Raw genomic sequence first — 22,106 nt, 5'->3', positions numbered from 1 at the left:
TCCTCCATAAAAAAGAATATTAAAAATTATATTTTATGACTGCCTTGGTATAAAGAAAAATATAATCCAGGCTGGGTTCGTTATTATATATTCACTATTTTTCTATTTATTTTTGGGGAAAGAATTAAAATTAAAACATTTTCATGGGCCACTAAAAGCATCATGGCCCCAGGCACTGTGTGTAATGGGTAAGTCAGCTCTGGACCTCAGACTCTTGATTTTTAAGCTACTCAGCATTCTAGTCATACATTAGACAAAAGAACTTCTAGGACTTTCTTGCCAGTAATGAAGATCTGCGGTAAGAAAACCACTATTTTACCAGTTAACAAAATACCCATGGACTCTGAACTCCAACACAAGCAAAGACATCTTTACTCCATTAAAATACCACTTGTCTTTGTAATAACTTTGAGTACCTCAACAAGAATAATGCAGTGTATCAAATATTCATAATTCCAACAAAGCATGATTATTTTGCTAGTTAAAGGCAGACTCTAACCCCTTGTTGCACTTATGCTTTAATGTTATTTTTATTTTACTGCTTGGTGAAAAAAAAAAAGACCTGGTGTAGAATTGAAAGTATAAATGAGTAAAAGGATAATGCTGTGCTCACCAGGACTGAGTTTCTTCACATATTCCTTCCATTCTAGTAAGCATTTGATATGGAATTGAGTAATAATGTCAGTTTAACATTTCAAGTCTTGCCAAATAGCTTATGATGTGGTCAGAGTATGATAAATTAAAGGACTTAGGAAAGGAGAAACAAAATAAAATAACTGCCTAGACCTTAAAAAAACGGTATATCTCCCTCCTTCCTTTCCCTCTTATTGTTCATTGTGGTTTTTCAAGTACTACCACCACAAAATTGCATTGAGATTTTAAATCTTAAAGAAAAAAGAGGAACTTAAAAAGAACAGGAAGAACTTTTCTCACCAATGAAAAGCATTTAAAATATTACCCAAGAGACTGACTCATTAGCAGTAGCGCGCCAACAGGAAGATATGATTCCAATTTGGGTCACACTATGGTTTACTCTTCCTGACTCCATTTTTATTCCTCATGTATGTACTTTGAAATATGAATTTTCTTTTGTATTTCACCCTCTGGTTATAATATTTGTTATTCTGTCTTACAAAGTAGTTAAAAAACAATATAAATTTGGCTCTTAGAGGGTACTTACACAAAAATACCTAACAAACCTAAATTACAAATTTATTAATCTTTAAGCATGTTTCATACTCAAGTGGTAAAAAAATGAAAACAGCTCACTTTTATGATTGAAGCCTTTCCAGTGTCTTCACCCACCAACTGCTAACATCCGTCTCCACCTGTAGCAGAAACACAAAATATAAATTGCTTTTTACTTTTCCAGAATGATTTCAGTGGAACATGGATGAGAAATCTGGGCCAATTTTAAGGGGCAAAAGGAAGACTGGATGCAAAAAGACCATAATTTTCCTAGGAAAAAGTCACCTATGCTACTGGTCTATAATGGACCTATAGCAATAATCATAACAATTTAACTTAAAAAACAACTTACAGGGTGTGGTGTTAGAAAGCTACTGTCCAATCTTGATTTTCCCTTTCCCTTGAAATACTCAGAAAATCTAAAAAAGACTTGAACTTTCAATAGCGCTAAAAATTAAGTTCAATGACTTGCCAGGAGCCAAGAAGAATTTCCTTTACCAGGAAGAGAGATGAAACTCCAAGGAGCAGAAGGAGAATGGATGATTTCACTCAGTCTCAGCCCTCGTATCCTTATCTCTGAAACGCAAGTCTTCCACAGGATGTGAACCGCCTTCTAAGGCCATGGCCACTCTATCCCTGAGCTCCTCTCTATGGCTGTAGCCAATAATTCCTCTCAGTTTCCATCTTTGCAAAGCACTTGGGGTGGGAAGGTAGAAGTTAATGGGAGTGATGCTTAGATGTGGTAAAATCTGGGGTTGCTTTTTTTCTGGTCACTATTTTTGAAAAGAAAGAACCACAGACATTATATAATGGAAAAACAAATGTGCCTAGATATGTATCAGATAGGTATCTTCAGGAACAAAAGTTACTTGAAAATATTTCCACTTGACTGAGGGATGAATCCAAATAAAAAGAGTGAAAAAGTAGTCACGTAGTAGCACGGCTGGTAAGCATTAAAAGCAGTAAATAGGGAATAAAGTACGCTAATTATTCTAAAACCAGTCCAAATAGTGTGCAAACTTCCAAATTTTTGGAAAAAATGTCTAATAAAAACATTACTATAGTAGTTAAGTTCATCTAAGTCTGAAATCCTGGATCATGTTATGAAAAACAGGGAAATGAGTGGGGATAGATGGTAAAAGCAAGTTAATTTCATTTTGGGTGGGGAGTAAGAAATGCAGTTTTACTTGTGACGCTAGTAGCTGTTTTGTTTTTTTTTTTAAACTGGAGAGAACAAAGCAATAAACTGCATATTTAAACTTAAGTTCAAAAACAGCAGTAAAGGTAATATAGGAAAGGCAGAAAAAAATAAAAGCAGGAATTTTTGATTTCGATATTTAAAAAACAGTCACTGGTTCATTATAGAATGAAATGTCTCATAGACAGATTTCAGGCAAATCTAGTCTTAAAATCCAACATGAAACTCGAATTACTAGAAGAACACATCACAGATATGGAAGAGATGATAAACTTGAGAATGCCATATGAAAAGATCCTTGTGAATAAATCTGAACATCTCAATGGAAACAGTTTTCTAAGGTGGTATTTAATTATTAAAACTGAACCAGAAATATAAAAGCTGAAAGGCTAAGAAATATGGTTCACTTCAAGGATTAGACAATTCCCAAACTGTATAAAAAGCTTTCAGGATATAAAACAAATGCGACTCTTCAGTTTGTTTGGTGAAGCTTATCAGATAACCTAACCTGATAAGACACAGAGAAGGCAAAAAGTAAGAGGCTTATTTGACTTAGATAAACAAGATGGAAGAACATCAAATGAAGTGCTCAGAACTCTTGATTTCTAGTAAATTAAAATAATGATACAACAATATAAACTGGGCTTATTCTATAAATATTATATAAATAAATCTCTTACGCTGTATCAATAGGTCAGATCAACACGTATTCATATTTCCAAAGATGACAAAATAGCATGTGATAAACTCAGCACTTATACCTGATAACCTCTCAGTAATCTAGAAATAGAAAGATCACCTACTGTGATTTTTAAAAAGATCTAAAACCAACAGACCACATTTTTGCTAAAAAGTCAGGAATAAAATAAAAAGATGTTCACAAAGTATTAGTGAAAGGAAATGAACAGACCAAATACCACCATCAGCAGGTGCAAGGCTGAATACCTAAAACTCAAGAGAAATATCTAAAAATAACCCTGTTGGAACTAGTAAGGGTGGTATCAGATGATGTGAAATACGTAAAAAGCAATGCTTTTTGTCCAGTGGTAGCAAAGGCCAGTCACAAACAAATGAAAAAAAAAGACAGTCTGAAAACCGGTCATATTCAGAAAAATTATGCTCAAAGAACCTATATAGAAAATGTTTAAGGAAATCTTTAGGACAATGGTTTCCTCATGAGAAATGTTGAGAAGTATAAATGTACTTTTTTAGAAAAGGGAAAAAAAAAGGCATCATCTAGCCAGGAAACTCAATATGAGGTAAACTAATGAATTTATATTTTTGGTCTGTAGAAGGTGAAGTACCATTATAGGAATATGAGAACAGTAAGAGGCTTTTATAATCAGAGAGGCTTATTTATAGGTGAATACTTGAGGATCTCAGAGGCTGTTCTATAAATTCACGATAGAATTTTTAGGAAAAAACACATTAAGAATATTTGATTATCCGGCCTTAAGTGCAAAATGCACTGATAGATTATACTCACAGCATTAAATACAAATAGAATTTGATATAAAAATACCCCCAAACGCTTCACTACACTCTTGAAGGTTGGGGAAATGTTATAAATAGCCATCAATGTTATATTTCTGGAAAGAAAATGTTAATTACACTTCACTGAACCATGATAAAACAGGTCACATTTTATTGCTTTTGGCCAAAGAACAATGTGAAACTTATAGTCAGGAGTACATGCAAGGTGGTGTTTAAAATAAGTTCTATAGGCAAACCACAACTAATGTGAGTTTGAGAATAAAAATAAATAAAATGTCAGGGTTGGTTTTATAAAAAGGAGACACAAGTCCAATATGTCGCCATGTCTTTTTAGCTACAGTGTCTAAAATAAGCTTATCTCTCATTTCAGACAACAGAGTGAGGAGAGAAACTAAAAGCCAAGTGTTTCTGACAATAACTATGGGATCAATGTCACAAAAGGGATCACATTTACTCTTTATATCAGGACAAAATTAAAGGCCTGTTAGCTTCGGAGGAGGATGATACTGAGTGACTAGGTCAAAACAGGTTTAATGGGCTGAGTCTGGGAGGGTTTAAACAAGGAACAATTTAAAGTCATGTTCGATGAAAACACTTCTACTTATGATAATGACTGTGCAAATACCCACGGCGTAGACACTTTCCCTAAAAATGTCAACTATTTGAAACACAGGAGCCCCAAAAGCTTGCCCACAAGCATGAAATCTGTTATCTTTATTTCTTGAGTAAAACACATAAAACTTCATAGAAGAAACAAGTGAGGGTGAAAACTCACATAAAGGGCTACCAGAAATCACAGAATTTAAAACCAGTGTAGACTATAATGTGCTCAATAGCGGTAAGACCAAAAAAGGGCAACTTTCCCAAAGTTCATGCCCGAAGTACCTAGAAAGTATTCCTTAAATAAGTAACACAGATGGTCAAGTAGACAAAAACAAAGTGAGTATTTTTGAGGGGATATACAGTTTGATCATGTAAATCCAAAAGGAATCTCTGTATTCAGACCGGAGTCCAGCGCCTGCCCCACACCTGCCATCCTGGGGGGCCGCGCCACGTCTATCCGTTCTGATTTAAGAATGCCAGGTAACTCGGGACTCTAGGTCCACTTCGACATAAAAACCACTTTCTCTCTTCCACTTGCCCTTCTTTGAGCTGCCTCATTTCTTTCATAGACCATAAGCAAGCAACAGTAGCTAGTGAAATACAAACCTTCTTAATTCGGCTGCTGAAAGGGGGCGGAATACTATCCTCTCTAATTTTGGAAGCCCAACATCCATCTACCCTCCTTCTGACGACCATACCAGCGTTTCCCTCTCCTTTGTCCTACTATCAGCCCAGGTGCTCTGAATGAAATCAATTAGGCTAAACAATTCATCATATTTCATCTCCCTGATTACTGTGATTGGTGCATGGATAGGCGCGTGACCCAAGCCACACCAATCGGGATCAATGAGACCTAACTGGGGTATTTTATTAAAATTACTAAGGAAGCAGAACTTTTCCTGCTTCTATGAGACACGAACAAGACAGGATTTAGAGGCCAGAGTTGCCGTAGCCATTCTGCAAACATGTGGGGCATGAAAATGAGCCTACATGGAGGAATCTCATTCTGATCAATTCTGTGTGTTTTTGAACTATAAAACAGATCTATACATGCTCCAAGGTGACTTACTTTCTTCTACTCTATATAACGTTTGTGAGGGACTTCCCTGGTGATGCAGTGGTTAAGACTCTGCGCTCCCAATGCAGGGCACCCGGGTTCCATCCCTGGTCAGGGAACTAGATCCCACATGCATGCCGCAACTAAGAGTTTGCATGCCACAACTTAGGATCCTGCCTGCTGCAACTAAGACCTGTTGCAACCAAATAAATAAATATTACATTAGTGAGATCCCTCCATGTCATTTTGCAGTGTAATTATTTGTGCAGATGGAGAGTATTTCTTTGAATTTCACTGGATACTTCGTGGTATATTTATACGCTCTACTGTTAGACCTTTAGATTGTTTCCATTTTTCTTTCCTATACAAGCCATGTTGTACATGACTCCTGTATTCATACTTCTACATTGTATTTACTTGAACTGGAACTGCTGGGTTGTTCAACTGGGTAATGCCAATTTTTTTTCAAGAGTAATTGTACCAATTTACACTCCACCCAGAGTACACGCATACCTCATTTTACTGTGCTTTACTTTATTGCACCTTGAACATATTGCATTTTTATTTATTTACTTATTTTTACAAATTGAAAGTTTGTGGTAACCCTGGGTTGTCGGATGATGGTTAGCATTTTTTAGCAATAAAATATTTTTAAATTAAGGTATATAGATTTTTTAGGCAAAATGCTATTAAGCACTCAGTAGACTACAGTATATAGTATAAACATAACTTTTATATGCACTGGGAAACCAAACAATTTGTGTGACTCGATTTATTGTGACATTAACATTATTGCAATGGTCTGAAACTGAACCTGCAATATCTCTGATGTATGCCTATATATGAGAGTTCTTTTCACTTCATATTATGGCCAACACCTAATACCATAAACTTTTTTTTTTTTGCAGTACCCGGGCCTCTCACTGCTGTGGCCTCTCTCGTTGTGGAGCACAGGCTCCGGACGCGCAGGCTCAGCGGCCATGGCTCACGGGCCCAGCCGCTCCGCGGCATGTGGGATCCTCCCGGACCGGGGCACGAACCCGTGTCTCCTGCATCGGCAGGCGGACTCCCAACCACTGCACCACCAGGGAAGCCCCCATAAACTTTTAATTATAGCTATTCTGGTGGGTGAGAAATGGTATTACTGTGGTTTAAATTTGCATTTACCTAATTACTAATGGGGTTGAGCATAACTTCATTTGTGTGTTGGCTATTCACATTTCCTTCCCTGTGAAAAACTTGCGCATACACTTTGCCCATTTTTCTACTGAATTATTTTTTTCTTATGAATTTGTTGGAGTTATTTATATATTATCCAAAATGTAAATCCATCTGTCTGTTATGGGTTATGGTTTATCTTCAGTCTCTTGACAAAGTGAAGTTCTTAAATATGATGCAGTTATATATGTCTCTTTATGGTATAATGATTTTCTGTCTTGTGTAATAAATTCTTTCCCTACCCCAAGGACATGAAGATATTCTTCTATGTTTCTTTTAAAAGTTTTATAATTGTGTATTTTGTGTTTAAGTCCTTGATCCATTTGAAATTAATTACTATGTATGCTGCAAGGCAGGTGCCATTTTCATTTTTTCCATAAGGATAAGCTATTACCCCAGTATCATTTATTTATTCTTTCCACTGATTTGCATTTCAGTTGTGTCACGTAACAGGTTTTCTATATAAATGTGGGCCTGTTTCAGAAATACTGTTTTACTTGTCTAATCACTTATCCCTATTGCCAAAATTACAGTGTCTAAATCATTCTGGCTTTATAACAATATCTCTAAATCCTTCTACCTGTTTCTTCTTAAGGATTCTTTTGGCTATTTCTGGATCTTTGTTCTGTATAAGTTTGAGAATCAACCTAAGTTCCACCAAAAACACCTTGAATTTTGACTGGGATTATACTGGATCCATATTTGGGAGAACTGACATCTTTATAATAATGAGATCATCTATGCATATCTTATGCCCCTCCAATTATTTAGATCTTTTAGAAGTATTTTTCAATAAAGTTAAAGTTATTCCAGTGTCTACATAAAGATCTTTCATCAAATATGTTTCTAGGAACTTAATTTTTGTTATTATTGGAGAATATATCTTTTAAAAATATATACCGCTTTTTCTAGAAAGGCTATTAACTTGAAAAAAATGTATTTGGAAATATACAGAAAAGTTGCAAAAGTAAGAACTGTAGTTCTTAGCTTTTGCTTGTCAAAAGCTTGTTAGCTGTTTCAGAGAACCAAGTTTTGATTCTGGGGTGCCATATGTACTTATAATTGTTCAGACATAAGCAAAAAAACCCCATCGGCTACAGAATTCACAATAGAAATGGGCTGACCAAAGTGGGAGTGGAGGGGGGAAATTTAACTGATCAAATATTTTAGAATAAGAGTGTTAAACAATCACAAAAATTTTTCATTCAAGCAGGCAATGATTTATATGCCTCAGACTCAATTTTTATTTTTTCATTCAACAAGTATTTAGGATCTATTACGCACAGATACACATTTCTATTCCCATAGAGACCTCCGGAGACGGACACTTCACAGCTTTACTTGCAAACTCAATTCAACTTCTATTTCTAATTTGATATCTCTAATTGGCCTTTGTTTGATCTCTCTAATTGGCATGTTTCTAAAGAGATCCAGTGGGTCTCAACCACTTAAAAAAACCCCAAACCCTAGAATTTGGAAGTGGAGACTATTGAGAAGAGGTGCACATCTTTCAATAACTAATAGTTATTGGTTTCCTAACCAGTAAATGTACTCGTTTTACCCACAATTTGATTAAATTATATAGTAAATGCCTGATGTGTGTCAGGCACTATGCCAGGAGTTTATAAAGTGGGTAAAGCAAGGTCTCTGAGGAATATATCTCATATTACAAAATGGGTGTGTTCTTGGGAAAAATACATAAAGCAATTCTTAATAAGTTGAATTGTTTTCTGTGGCATTTTACTAGATACATTAGAAAAAAACTGTTCAAGTGAAGGTTCTACCCACTCAATTCTGATGTAATACATCAGGTTTGCATGACTTGTCAGGCATTGCATTCTGCAAAGAAAGAAGACTGATGAAATGACAAGTTCAGTCTTTAGTTTGTATCATTTGTTGGGTTCCGCAGGATCACACACCAGCTGTGTGTATGTAGAACTGATTAAAGTTCTTTATATTTTATTAAGAAACGTTAGGCTGATACTGCATGCTTCCCAAATCTGGGCTATATTGAATGGTAAGTTGGTTGTGAATCTTTTAGAAAGGAAACCAAAAGCAGATAGACAACACAGACTCTGCACACCAGATTTTGATGACCCATAGCTTAGATTTTGTCATTTGCTGTTTATATTTTTAAAAAGGCTAACAGCTGGCATAATGACTTGACAAAGGACCTTTAATCCTAATACTGAATCAGAGTTAGGAGTTAGAGTAGATGGCCCTTCCTCATATTCCCCTGTATGTCCCTCTCTTTTTCATTCTTAGAGCAAAGTGGGCCTCTTTATTAAAAAAGCTGGCCAAACAGAACTGGGGATTCCAACACCATTTTCCGCTTATTTTTCAATGTTGGAGGGGAAAATGGGCAAGAATGTGAAGTAGTGAATGTTTCTTGAATGAATGACCTTCATTCAAGTGCTGTTAAAGGCACTAGAATTACAAAGAAAAATACTGAGCCTCTTCCCAAGATAGCAGGCTTTCAAGGGATGTATACCAGTCAATAGACTGGATGGTAGCTGTATTGCAAATGCTATAATACAGTTATCAACACTTTCCTATCTCACTTTCCTATCACCCAAGAGACCTGTGTTACTCTTAAAATGACCTGAATGCATCCAACATCTGAGCACCAATAATGCACCAGGCATGGGTGCTGAGGACACAGCAGTGACTAGGACAGACCTAGTTCTTACCCCCATGGAACCTCCAGTCAGTGGAATGGACTGTCACAGAGTTAGCTAGTAACAACACCCAGAGACAGCAAGCTACCCAGTGTGATCTTGAAAGCATAAAAAGAATACAACTCTAATATTAAAATTTGGGGCTTAGTAGTTGGTACATCAGTAGAGGACTATAATGAGTAAGACAAGACTTTCCAAAGATCCTCGAGTCCAGACAGAAATAAGAAGGAAGGGGATTATGAAAGTTAATAAAGTTTTGGCAGATTCTGTACTTAATAAAATGGAGGAAACTATAGAAATGGATGAGCATTTCTAAGCAGAAACATTTTATAAGCAACATTAAAAAAATTTTATTTATTTACTTAATTTATTTTTGGCTACGTTGGGTCTTTGTTGCTGCGCATGGGCTTCAGTAGTTGTGGCTCATGGGCTCTAGAGCGCAGGCTCAGTAGTTGCGGTGCACGGGCTTAGCTGCTCCACGGCATGTGGTATCTTCCCGGCTCGACCCCATGTCCGCTGCATTGGCAGGCGGATTCTTAACCACTGCGCCACCAGGGAAGCCCAGCAATGGCTTTTATAGATTAGAGGAATATAGATTAGAGTCCAAGAGCTTCTTTCAACCTAGATCAATAACTTTAAGTGATCCAGAATGTGTTAGCAAGCAACGAAAATGAACAATGTTAGTTTACATAGCAAAATGCCCTAAAATGAACAGAATTCAGATGGCTGTGGTTTTTAAAGTTGGACTGACTCAAAAGTAAAACAGATTTTAGTAAAGGGAAACCAAAGATATCACATGTTTTCTTATACTAGTTATTTAATAAACTAATATTTTGGAAGATAGCTTTAGAAATTTAAATTTGTTGTTGCGGTTTATTTAATGGTGAGTACTGTAAAATGCTTCTGTAAAAACACTAGTTTTATTCAAGCAACATATGGAAAAACCTGTTACATCACTTTAGAATGTTATATTTAGAAAGGTAATTTCCTTTCACTGGAGGCCTTTTTTCTTTTCTCAATCTTTCCACATCAGTCAAGAAAAACAGGCTTTGGCCTATCAGTTTATAAAAAAAACAAACTACCAAATATATCACAGAGTTTTTATTTACTGTTCATTTAACACTGAGGATATTTCAATAGGCTTTCAGGTTCAGGGAAACCTGAATATGGAGAGCAGACTTCCAATAAAACATTTTACAGTTCCTACCGAACAGTGATTTATTCATCTACGCGTTCCCCACCATTACAGCAGCTAGTACTTCCTGGAAATCTTTGGTTTTGCTAATGTGGACTGCTTTTACTTCTATAAAGAGGGGAAATGCTAAAATTGAATTATGTAGCCCACGAGGAAACTAGGAGGGTGATAATTGACATACGCAAAGAAACCTTCTCATTTTACATCTGTACTTGAGAAAACTTTCTTTTTATTCAACTTGTCATTAGCATACCTAGTGTGTGCTTACACAGTTATTTTGCTAATTTTAAAAGGCTCCAACTTAATATGAATGTCATTAAAAATATTTTGGAGAGTCTAAACTGAACAGATGATTCTTTCTGTATGATATTTTTGGTTTCTTCATGGAAAACCATTAGGATTTTTTTCAATCTATCTTGCAAATTTAGATTATATTAAGTATGTTTTATTTATTTGAGAATAAGTTTTATTTAGAATAAATATATTGGTTTTTAGTTTCTAACTCCATGAGCAGATTAATATTTCTTCAGATTCAGTTTATTTGCATTGTTAGCTCAGCTATTTGGGTGTGCACAATAGCCTGTAACAGTAAGGACGTTTGGTCATGTGATATTAAAATTAAACCCAGAGCAAAGGCCAGTCCTCTGGTAATGCACAGATATGCTACAGAGAACACACTACCACAAATTTGACTATGAAACTGAAATACAGCACCTATGAAAAAACTGAAATATATTGCCTACTACCATAAAATTGGTTAGAATTGCATTTTCCAATCTAAATGATCAGCAAGTACAGATATTTGTTTAGCATTTGTTTCCCCCGTTAGACTATACGAGACCCCATTTCTTTGGTACATGACAGCATACCCAACACCTAGCACATGGTGGTTGCTCACGAATAGTTATGAAATGAATAACTGAGTGAAATGTCCTCACTGGATAGGTATGCTAAGCTGTTTTGTTGTTTTTTTTTTAATAAATTTATTTATTTATTTTTGGCTGCGCTGGGTGCTCGTTGCTGCACGCAGGCTTTCTCTAGTTGCGGCGAGCTGGGGCTTCTCTTTGTTGCAAAGCATGGGCTTCTCATTGTGGTGGCTTCTCTTGTTGTGGAGCACGGGCTCTAGGTGCGCGGGCATCAGTAGTTGTGGCATGCGGGCTTCAGTAGTTGTGGCTCACGGGCTCTAGGCTCAGTAGTTTTGCTACGTGGGCTTAGCTGCTCTGCGGCATGTGGGATCTTCCCAGACCAGGGCTCGAACTCGTGTCCCCTGCATTGGCAGGCAGATTCTTAACCACTGCGCCACCAGGGAAGCCCCTAAGCAGGGTTTTAAATGAAAAAGTCCGGCAGATATATAAATGATGACAGGATACATCTTTTAGAGAAAAAATGGTTGAAAATACTAGAACAGGGAAAATAATCAAAAATATCCCTGAAAAGACAGGAGGAACTGGGACCCAGGATCCAGGACCCAGCGTTAAATAAGGTCAGGACCCTTTTGCTGTTAAAACAAAAGGCAGGCAGTTGGGAGTTAGTAGATTTGTTGGCAGGCAGTAGCCCAGTGTGTTCTCAGATGATTTCTATTTTTCTCTGAGAAGTAAGAGACAAGACCATCTTCTGAATGTGATGGGCAAGAATGAGCATTTGGGAAGAGTGAGGAAGATTAGAAATGAGTCATTTGGAAGAGTCAGGGCATGAGCTGACTAGAAAATAATCGTCAGTCGGTCAATATCCCACTGTGTCATCAACCTCCAGGGGACAGATCCTTAGGTGGGACATGGGCTTGGGCAAGTGCCTAGCAGAGAGCAGGTAGGACAGGTGGGAAGCATCACAAAAAAAGTTTTGGCTTTGGAATCAGGAGACTTGGGTCTAAGCCCAAGCTCTGCTCGTAATGAGTTGCCTGACTTGGAGGAATCACTTCATTTCTTTAGAACTTAGGCTTTACCATTTGTAAAATGAAAGGACTGCTTATGAACCTCCACTATCCCTTCTAGCTCTCAAAGGGCTAAATCTTCACAAAATAACCAGTAAATGAGTCTAAATACAGCATAAAAAGTTAGAGTTGGACAGCACCCATTTTTACTGCCTTGGCCCATGGCCTCGTTACTTTCTGACATGGGTTACATCATGACCTCCCCACTGGGCTGCCTCCAATCCTACCGTCATCCTGTCATGTGTATGACAGATGTGATCACGTGGCTTCTTTGTTTCCATCCTTCAGAAGTTCCCCCCATTGCTGACTGACGAACCCAGGATCCTGAACCCCACCCAGGAAGCCCTTCATCACTGGTTCCTGCCTCACTTCACTGCTTCACTGAAACACTAACTGCAAAATTGTTTTTCAAAAAAAGAGAAAGGGAGGATTTTCTCTATGAAAGCACACATAAAAAAAGGGTTATTCGAATCCCCTAAACATACCGATTTACTACTTTAGGAACACATGCACTGCCATTTGCTATTTTATGACAGAGGGTCCAATTAAAAAACATCATATTCAGAGATTTGGGCCAAGCAGCTTTCAGTAGCAATAGTGAGAATTCTGTGGCTGAGTTAAAATACACCAAGGTGAATTCCTCTCACTTTTCAAGGTGAATATAAAATAAAGCCCTCCCCCAGAGAAATGGGCTTTCCAGAGGAAGTGAAGAAAGACTATAACTAACATTAGCCCATTCATTAAAAGAACGGTATTCAACCATGTTTACACAAGTGGTTCTCACTCTTTAAACTTAAGTCTAAATATATTTTAAAAGCTGTATGTAAAGTAGTAATTTACTGAAGCCAAACCACAAAGACATTTTAGGAATGCATCCAGATTATAAAATTCTATTCCCTGCTCCATAAAGAGAATTTTAATAGTTTCTATTTTGGTCATCTATTTGACTAATTGTTACTTGGAAGGATTCTGGAACACAAAATAATTTGAAAAATTAAGTTTCAGTCCAATTAGGTTTCTAGGTGAGAGCTAGACATGTAAGCCCCTAACCGCTGAGTAGCCACTTTTCATACCAGGTAACTGGCAGAGGCAGCCTCCCCTGCTCACTGGACCTCCTCACCTTCAACCTTCCATGTCTGGGAATTTTCTTGTCCTCTCAACACCCTTATTTGCCATCATTTCAGGAATCCTGAAGAGAGAGGGAGGGGCAATGGCAAGAAAGGTTCAATCAAAAGGCTCAATGAATTTCATTTTTTTTTTTTTTGGCCATGCCGCGTGGCACGTGGGATCTTAGTTTCCCGACCAGGGATGGAACCCAGGTCCCCTGCACTGGAAGCGCGGAGTCTTAACCACTGAACTGCCAGAGAAGTCCCAAGGCTCACTGAATGTTAAGATAAAGGAGAGACTGCTTCTGGTTGAGGGGGCTCCCAGACTGTCTGTGTAAATGAAGTGCAGGGTGGGCAAGCTTTTAGGGAAGAGTTAGGAGATGGAAGGAAAGACATTCCAGAACAGTGGAAGAGCACAGGAAACTAGAAAGTCTAAATTCTTCCAAGGAACTAAGACGGGTAACTTAGTTGGAGTTGGAGTTTTGGTGGAAAACAGTAACACTTTCTATCTACAAATTAAAGAAGTGTTTGGTGCTGGAAAAGAAAAATTCTAAGCAATCCAAGAAGATCATCTGTCAAGATCATCATTGTCAAGAACAATACTTTCTTAAGGGCTGGAACAACGTTCACATTCACATTTCTTTCATGCAAAAAAGGAACAAGAATGGGAACGTTCTCAGATTATTAAATAAATGCCAAAACAGAAAACTCCATGGACTAAATAATAGAATTTCTATGGCTCAAGACTCATCCAGCAGGTGTTAAAATTTAAGCCAAGAAAATCTCCAGAAAGTACAGCAAAGAAACAAAGGAAAATAGGAAAGACATGGAGAGTTGATTCCAGGACGTCCAAAATCCATCCCCTGGAGTTCTAGGTGAAGAGCTGAAGAGGGAGTAAGTATTAGTGGGGAAAAAATATCCTGAGCTAGAGGAGACTTCAGATCGTAAAGGCCAAAAAAAAAAAAAAAAAAAAAGATTAATGAAAAAAGATCACTGATGAAACATCAGAACTAAGGATAAAGTAAAAATTCCCCAAAGCTTCAAAGGGGTAGACAGACACATGCATACACAATCAACTAAGGTAGAAGAATCAATCTAGCACCAGACTTATTGGCTACATTAGATTGTAGGTATCAGAGGGGCAATGCCTTCAAAGTTGAGGAACTATCATTTTGAATCTAGACTGAAATTATCAATCAAGTGTGAAGGCAAAATCAGACATTTCCAAACATGCAGTAACAGAGCTTACCATCTGTGCATATTATATATAAAAAGCTACTCAAAGGGAATAGTCTACCAAATGAAAACAGGAATCTAAGGAAGGGAACAACATGGATGCAGAAAAACAGTGGGAGCTGAATATAGCCCCAAAGCAGAAGAGTGTCTATAAAGAATCGAAGCTGTTGGAAAATCTCCCTCAAGCAGCAAAATTCAGTGATTCAGTGTGGAATGTCCTTCTCTATGGATCTTATTATATTCCGTGGCTCCACAGTGAATACTATTTGCATATTGGCTTTTGATTTCTAGAAACAATCTATGGACAAAACAAGCATTCACAGCTATGCTCTAACAATAAGTATTACCATGATGCTGTAAAAATGATGGTCTAACACATTGGGAGTTTATAGGTAAGGGCTGACCCTCCTGGGAGCGAGGGGGGTTCCTGGACGTGGGACTTTCAGTGCTAAAACTGGGAAAGTCCTGGGTAAACCAGGACTGGTTTGTCACCTTAGTCATGGGGAGAAGAGATGAAGAAAGGACGCTAATATCCTCATTTTGCCGAGCAGAGGTTCGACAGATGCTTTGGAAAAGAAATAATTTGGTGACAACCAACACTAATATAGCAACTGTTAGCAGTGGCTGTCACTTAAGGAATGAGGTTTCTGTGTTTGACTTCAGCCCCTTCCAAATGATTTAGATTTCTAAAACAATACATCCATTTAGAGTAGAATGAGTCAAGTCTTATTCACGAGGCATCTAACTGCTAACAAAGAGAATGTTTCAAAGCGAGAAAAACCTAGGGCTCCAAACACGGGAAGCAAACTGAAAATGATTAAACAAGGGATTCTTATCTAAACTTTGATTTGAAAGCAAGAGTATAAACAAAACCAAGGACAGGAAGATCTGTTCTCCTGTCTAGGGGCAGTGTCTGTACTCTCGTGAAGAATGGATGGTCACAGGAAAGGACAGGAGGAAGAAGCCCTCAGTGAACCAAAAAAGGGACCAACTGAGCAGAGTTAATCACATAACAGGTCATTAGATGCTATACTGGCACCACGGCTACTGCTGGGTAAACCAGAGTGGCTCTGTTCCCTCCACATAAAAGCTGCTCAAAAGACACCTGCTTCCTCTCTGAAAGTGTGACATTTATGAGTATTATGTATTACACTAACTTTACAAAAAACCCATAAACGACATACTGTGATCCAGCTGTTTTATGCCAAACTGTTATTCACATAACATATAAAAATTCAAAATACGGCATCTTTTCATGCACACGAACACTCTGACATTTGTCTAATGACCCTGAAGAGGGATTCATATCTATAGATAATTTTTTTTGTCTTAAAGAGAACCCAAATCTTAGGTATACTGATCCCCAATTATTTGTACAGGAAGCCGTTAACTTATCTACTAATGATAACACAACCACGGAAGATAATAATTGTTTCATTCCCTTCAACTTAAAAATGTCCTCTGTTAACACCCAAAAGATAAATGATTTTAAATTTTAAGTGGAAAAAGCCCACAGTCCCGCCTTCTGCAGTTCACATGACCAAAACCCATCCCGAGCATCGTACAACGCGGGGAACTAGGGCCCTTGATACATTTGACAACTTTAATAGGTGCCTGCCAAATCTCCGAACATTTATCAAGTTTCCTTATTTTTAAGATACACTTAACATTTTAAAAACATACCTGAAATCAGGATATAGTTTACAATTAACATGAACATTTAACACGGCCGGGTTTACTTAGGTTCCTTGTACAACTGTTAAATCAATTGAGTGTCTTAAAATCCAGAGTCTAGAAACCGAGAAAATCCAAAAATATCACATTCATAACTCACTGGAAATGTGTATGATGATGACTAACATGTTTGAACCCATGAAAGGAGTATTAAAAACGTAGCCCAGGCAAGCGGAGGTGTTTGTCCTGTAAGTGAAGTTAACTGAGATTAGAAACATTAGAAAGGACAATATTAGACCCAAACAGACCCATTTCTCAATTCTTTTGAACTACAAATTATATATAGTTGATCCACAAATTCCAAAAGAAAAAACAATAGAACTGTGATTCCTCTGCAATGTCCATCCATAGCTTTTATATTTTCATTTTAATTACAAGACTCTTAAAATCTTCATTCAGTTATTTCAGGGCATTAAAAACATTTCAATGTCATTTATTAAAAGTGAAATTTGTGGCAAGTAAATCTCCACAACTCCCCAAAACAACTTTTTTTCAAAAAGCAGTGAAAGCCGCAATTTGCTTGCACTCCTGGAAACTATATGAAATGTATTGGAGAAAAAATGAAATAATGTAAAACATTGTGTGAAACTCAGAGTAGTCTGTTATAAGCCCTTTATAACGGGGTAGGAACCGTATCCACCTACACTTTCATTTCCTTTGGTTCCCAATGACAGCTCTATTGAATACTCAAATTAAAAGGATTGAGAACTAATTATTTCTCCAGGGGAAGAGTCACTCAACTACTTTAAAACCTGGGTAGTTTTAAGTTTCTGCATCCAAAAAAAATTCTCCTAGCTCTTCTTGAAGGATAACATCCTATAAATTCCTACCCACTCCTACCCTGAAGACAGTTACAAACCACAGCCTGGTAACTCTTAGGCAAAGATGTTGGTGCTTGCAATAATCCAAAAGCACAAAATGGAAATGGTGATGTACCTCCCGGCATTCACTGTATTCTCCACAAAATAAAGATTCATTGTTCAATTGTTTCCTTACTTCATTACTTTAATGGATTTTCTCCCAGAATTAGGCTTAGGGTCTGGAATTGAAAGTTAAAATTTTCCATATGTCTGAATTTCAACCGGTTGACCCAGTAATGGAGAAATTGATTTATTCTTCAGTTAAAATATTTTAAATGTTTATTTTAATTAATTAATTTATTTATTTTTAAAGCTGTACCCCAAAGCTATGTTTCAGGCCTCTTTGCAGTTTTCAAGTTACCCTTGAATGTGGTTCAATTATAGAAGTCAAGATAGCAATGGATAACCTATTGAGGGTATACTATTTGGTTTTTGAGCTTCTCATACTTTTTCTCTCTAACTACTGTTTAAAATTTCACCAAATTCGTCAAGCTTTCTTAGGCTACCGTAGGCCACACATTTTATCTACACTGCAAAATCATTTCATATTTCTTATTCTCTACCGCTCATGTGGCCACTTGATCACACACTTTGTTTTAAAAGACATGTACGTTAGTTGACCTGTTCTCCTAAAACCAAACGAAAAACCGGTCTGAGAGTCGGGCAGTCTTTTCCACGGCTCCTAGCTCCTCATGGCACTCAGCACGTAAGTTCGGGCAGTCTTTTCCACGGCTCCTAGCTCCTCATGGCACTCAGCACGTAAGTTCGGGCAGTCTTTTCCACGGCTCCTAGCTCCTCACGGCACTCAGCGCGTAAGTGGCACCGCACAGGGATGGCCCTGGTTCCTGAATCAGTGAGTGTGTGCGGTAGCCATCAGTATGAGCTCAGCACAGTCCTCTATTCTCAGAAGGGAGAGAGAACCAGACCTGATTTTTAATGTTGTGCTGGACACGGAGACTTCTCACAGTGACATTTACCCCGCTGGAATGTGGCATCATCACAAATTCCCAGCTACATCATGTATGTGTTTCTCTCATTACCACTTGAACTTGCACACGTATTTTGTTGGAAGTTTAGACTGCTTCTCATTTTATCTTAGAAAAACTTAAAACTAACAATATATGAATATCATCATTTAAAAAACGAGGAAACTTTTGTACGTATGGCATTTATTATGGACCCATCATAAAAAGTGACAGTCCCACTTTTCCAACCCCTGAGCCCCCCCTTTTTCTCCTAGTAGAGCAGATCCTCCTGGCTCACCCCCAACCACTCTCTTAACAATACCCTTCATTCCCTTCCACCTTTGAACTTTGCAATTCCCAGGAAAAGACCAACACTAGGTTAGTTTCCGTCCTTCTACTATATCTCTGGGACTGAAAACTAAAGAGAAACCGCACATGCATCATGATACCACAATAGATCCGTGGTTGCCAACCTCAGTTGGGTTCTTGATCCTATTCAACCATCTTTTGACATTATGTTTTAACTGAATGTTAACTGAACACCTATCGTGTGCCAGGGACTGTCCTGGGATAGCTCTTCCTGCCTTAATCCTCATCCACTCCTTCTATAGCTCTTCTCTGCAGCAGGTTTATCATCCACTTTGCCCCACAAACCTTCTAACTCGGTCCACCCCCTGTTCTCAGAAGGCAGCCGCTACATTGAGGAAAATGAGGCCATCAGGAACTCTCTCTCTCTCTACTTCCTAAGCCTTTTTGCACTTACAAGCCACCTCTGGCTCCACTCTTCCTTGCTGTCTTCCTGCAGGCTCAGAGGAGAGGATGGTTAGAACTTAGGAGGGACATCTCATCACCAGCATCCTCGATCTCATCCCTACGTCATTCTCTCCCAGACATCCGAACTCTCCCTCTCCATTGGCTGTTTTCTCTCAGCCTATATCCGTGGTGCTTTTCAACCATGCTAAGCATCCCCTTTGGACCAGTGCCGTCTTCCTCCTCCCCTCAGCTTCTATCGTCTTCCTTACTTGACCATATTTTCTCAGTGTCACTGTTTATGATCCTCTTTTTCCTCATCTCTTATTGACCCCACTCGTGCTTCTATTCCTTTATTCTGCCACTGAGATGAGTTAAGGCACAGGTCTTCAGAGGCTCCTGAATCTTTACTTACAGCTTTGAGCAAAGCCTTCAGACCTGTATCTCCAATGGCCTGGAGAACAGCTCATAGCAGTCTCTTGGCTAACTACCCATCAGGGTAAAGCCCCACATCCTGCCAGCTCTACTCCAACTCCTGCGGGCCTCACACGGCACTGCACACGCTGGCAATACTGCCTGCCTGTACCACCTCTGCCGGATGCACTTTTTCCTGCCTCTCTGGACTCCGTCCTGCTCTCGCCTCTGCCTGGCGTGTCACTCTCACCCTTTGTCACCTGGCCAACTTTCTCTCGTCCCTCAAGACTCAGTTCCAACGCCAATGACCTCCTTCGGGAGGGCACCCCCAAGCAGTGCGCTTCCAGGTGATGCCCTGGCTCTGCTTCTTCATTAGAACTGTGACCTCAAGGGCAGAAACCTTGTCTCATCTGTGGGGCCTCAGGCCCAGAGTCACTAGTCAAAAATGTGAAACTAAATTATGAGTCTTCAAAGGAAAGCAAGTCCATTCGTGGGTTGCTCCCAGATGTGAAGTGTGTTTTCTGGCTTAGTAAAAAGAAATAAAAGGTGCTTTAAAAAAAGAAAGCATTTCATAAGGTATTTGCACAGAATCGTTTAAGCCTAAGTAAATAATTACATCATTAGCAAAATATCAACTAAGTTCGATAAGGGAAATTCAAAATGAAATCATCCTAGAAGGGCATGAAAACTTTAGTCTTTGATATCCTCTAATTTAAAGGCAGCTAGTTTTACAGCACTTTCTAGTAAATAAAGGCAACAATTAGTGATATGAACCTTTTCAGGGCAAAATGTCTTAGACAGTGTTCTTTAAAACATTGCTTCGAGCAGCCGCATAGCACAGGGAGATCAGCTCGGTGCTTTGTGACCGCCTGGAGGGGTGGGATAGGGAGGGTGGGAGGGAGGGAGACGCGAGAGGGAAGAGATATGGGAACATATGTATAACTGATGCACTTTGTTATAGGGCAGAAACTAACACACCATGGTAAAGCAATTATACCCCAATAAAGATTTTTTTTAAAAAAAAAAACATCGCTTCGAGGTAGAGCTCCTTTTCATTCCCCTCTTCCTTGTCTTTTAACCACCAGTATCCCTACAACCAACACTACCTATGTAAGAATAAAAAGTCTGAAAACTGATTCTCTGTATCTCTGTTGGACTCACAAAGCAAACTGTAGGTGTCATGAGGCACTTGGAATTACTTTATTACAAAGTGTGTACTCTAATAAGTGCTCAGTATGGTCACAGAATATTGGCTGCACAAGGCAGGCTGTAGACCAGGATGTATAGGGTAGTAGGATCCTATTTTTGGAAAAATAATAAAAGGCAAGCTTGCAGGAAAACATCTGGAAGGATATAAAGCAAAAATGTTACAGGTGGTTGCTGCCTCCCCGGCTGGTAGAATTTAAGTATATGAGTATTTTCTTCCTTCCCATGCCCTAAACATCATGTATCACTTATACACTCTTGTAAAAAGTTCTTTAAATAATAAATAAACTGAGAAGCATGTCACAGACCTCTGTGATATCCTCTGAGTCTTCCTTGCACTGTTCACTGGAGAGAGAACATCCTGAACCCTGGGCTCAGCCCTGAGACAAGTCAGATCCTTAAGAAAACGAAGATGATGTTGCTGAGGCCTGAGAAGGCTTAACATAATCATGTAGAAAAGGCATTGAAACTCAGGTATTTGCATTTTTTGTGCCTGACAAGGTTTTCTAAATGCATTTTCCATGTTCAATGACTATTTCTTCATCTATACCTAATGCCGAATTCTTTCAGACTCAGTTCATATGTAACTTCCTCTGGGAATCCTTCCCTTATCAGTCTGGTTTGGACTGAGGTCCTGTAATAGAAAAGAACAAACCTGACTCCATGGTGGATCTATTCCTTTAGCTCTGACCCTTGTGCGCTGTTGCCTGTGCTTAGCCATGTTGGCTCTGCACCTTTGAAAAGAATGTTGCCTAGAGCCTGAAATATACATGATAGCCCATTCTCAAGGCTCCGACCTCTTCCATTCATATAGAAATAAAGCTGCAGAACAGAAAACATCATCTTGTTGGAGGTTTATAGGAACATTGTGAGCAGACCTAGTGGCCAGCAACAAGAACAAAGGATTCCGGCATCAAGAGGTTTGCAACTACCAGCCACACCCCCTCCCCTTTTAGAAGCCTCAGTTTTAACTGGGGTATGTTGGCTCTTTGGGACACTAGTCCACCATCTTCTCTGTCTGCTGGCTTTCTGAATAAAGTGATTATTCCTTGCCCCAACACCTCGTCTCTCGAGTTACCGGCCTGTTGTACAGTTAGCAGTACAAGCTTGGACTCGGTAACAGGCCTTCCTATTTGCAGTTGAACTTTGCACACAACTACCACCCTTGCATTCTCTCCCCTGCATTGTGACACCATATTCCTGTCTGTATTCCCAAGCTCCAAGCGGGTGGCTACCTTCCTTTTTTGCTCATCACCTGCAGCAGGAGAACAGTG

The 22,106-nt window shown here is 38.6% G+C and overlaps 1 pseudogene across 1 annotated transcript in view; it reads right to left on the bottom strand.

Annotated features, from left to right (window-relative positions):
- Window positions 1-22,106, bottom strand: part of LOC149747911 (uncharacterized) — a 74,987-nt pseudogene that overhangs the window by 14,143 nt on the left and 38,738 nt on the right. The window contains exons 2-3 of the transcript XR_016395111.1: window positions 13,682-22,106; window positions 1,270-1,328 (exon numbers count right to left, since the gene is read on the bottom strand). The exon at window positions 13,682-22,106 is cut by the window's right edge and continues 37,418 nt beyond it. The product of XR_016395111.1 is annotated as an uncharacterized LOC149747911 (transcript). The remainder of the gene's footprint in view (window positions 1-1,269; window positions 1,329-13,681) is intronic.

Source organism: Delphinapterus leucas, chromosome 12 (genome assembly GCF_059928025.1).
Source record: "Delphinapterus leucas isolate spDelLeu-1000000601 "Yukka" chromosome 12, BTC_Dleu_Yukka2, whole genome shotgun sequence".
Taxonomy (NCBI): Eukaryota; Metazoa; Chordata; class Mammalia; order Artiodactyla; family Monodontidae; genus Delphinapterus; species Delphinapterus leucas.
The sequence above is the reverse complement of the archived record's forward strand: the minus strand, read 5'-3'. Positions and strand labels throughout refer to the sequence as shown.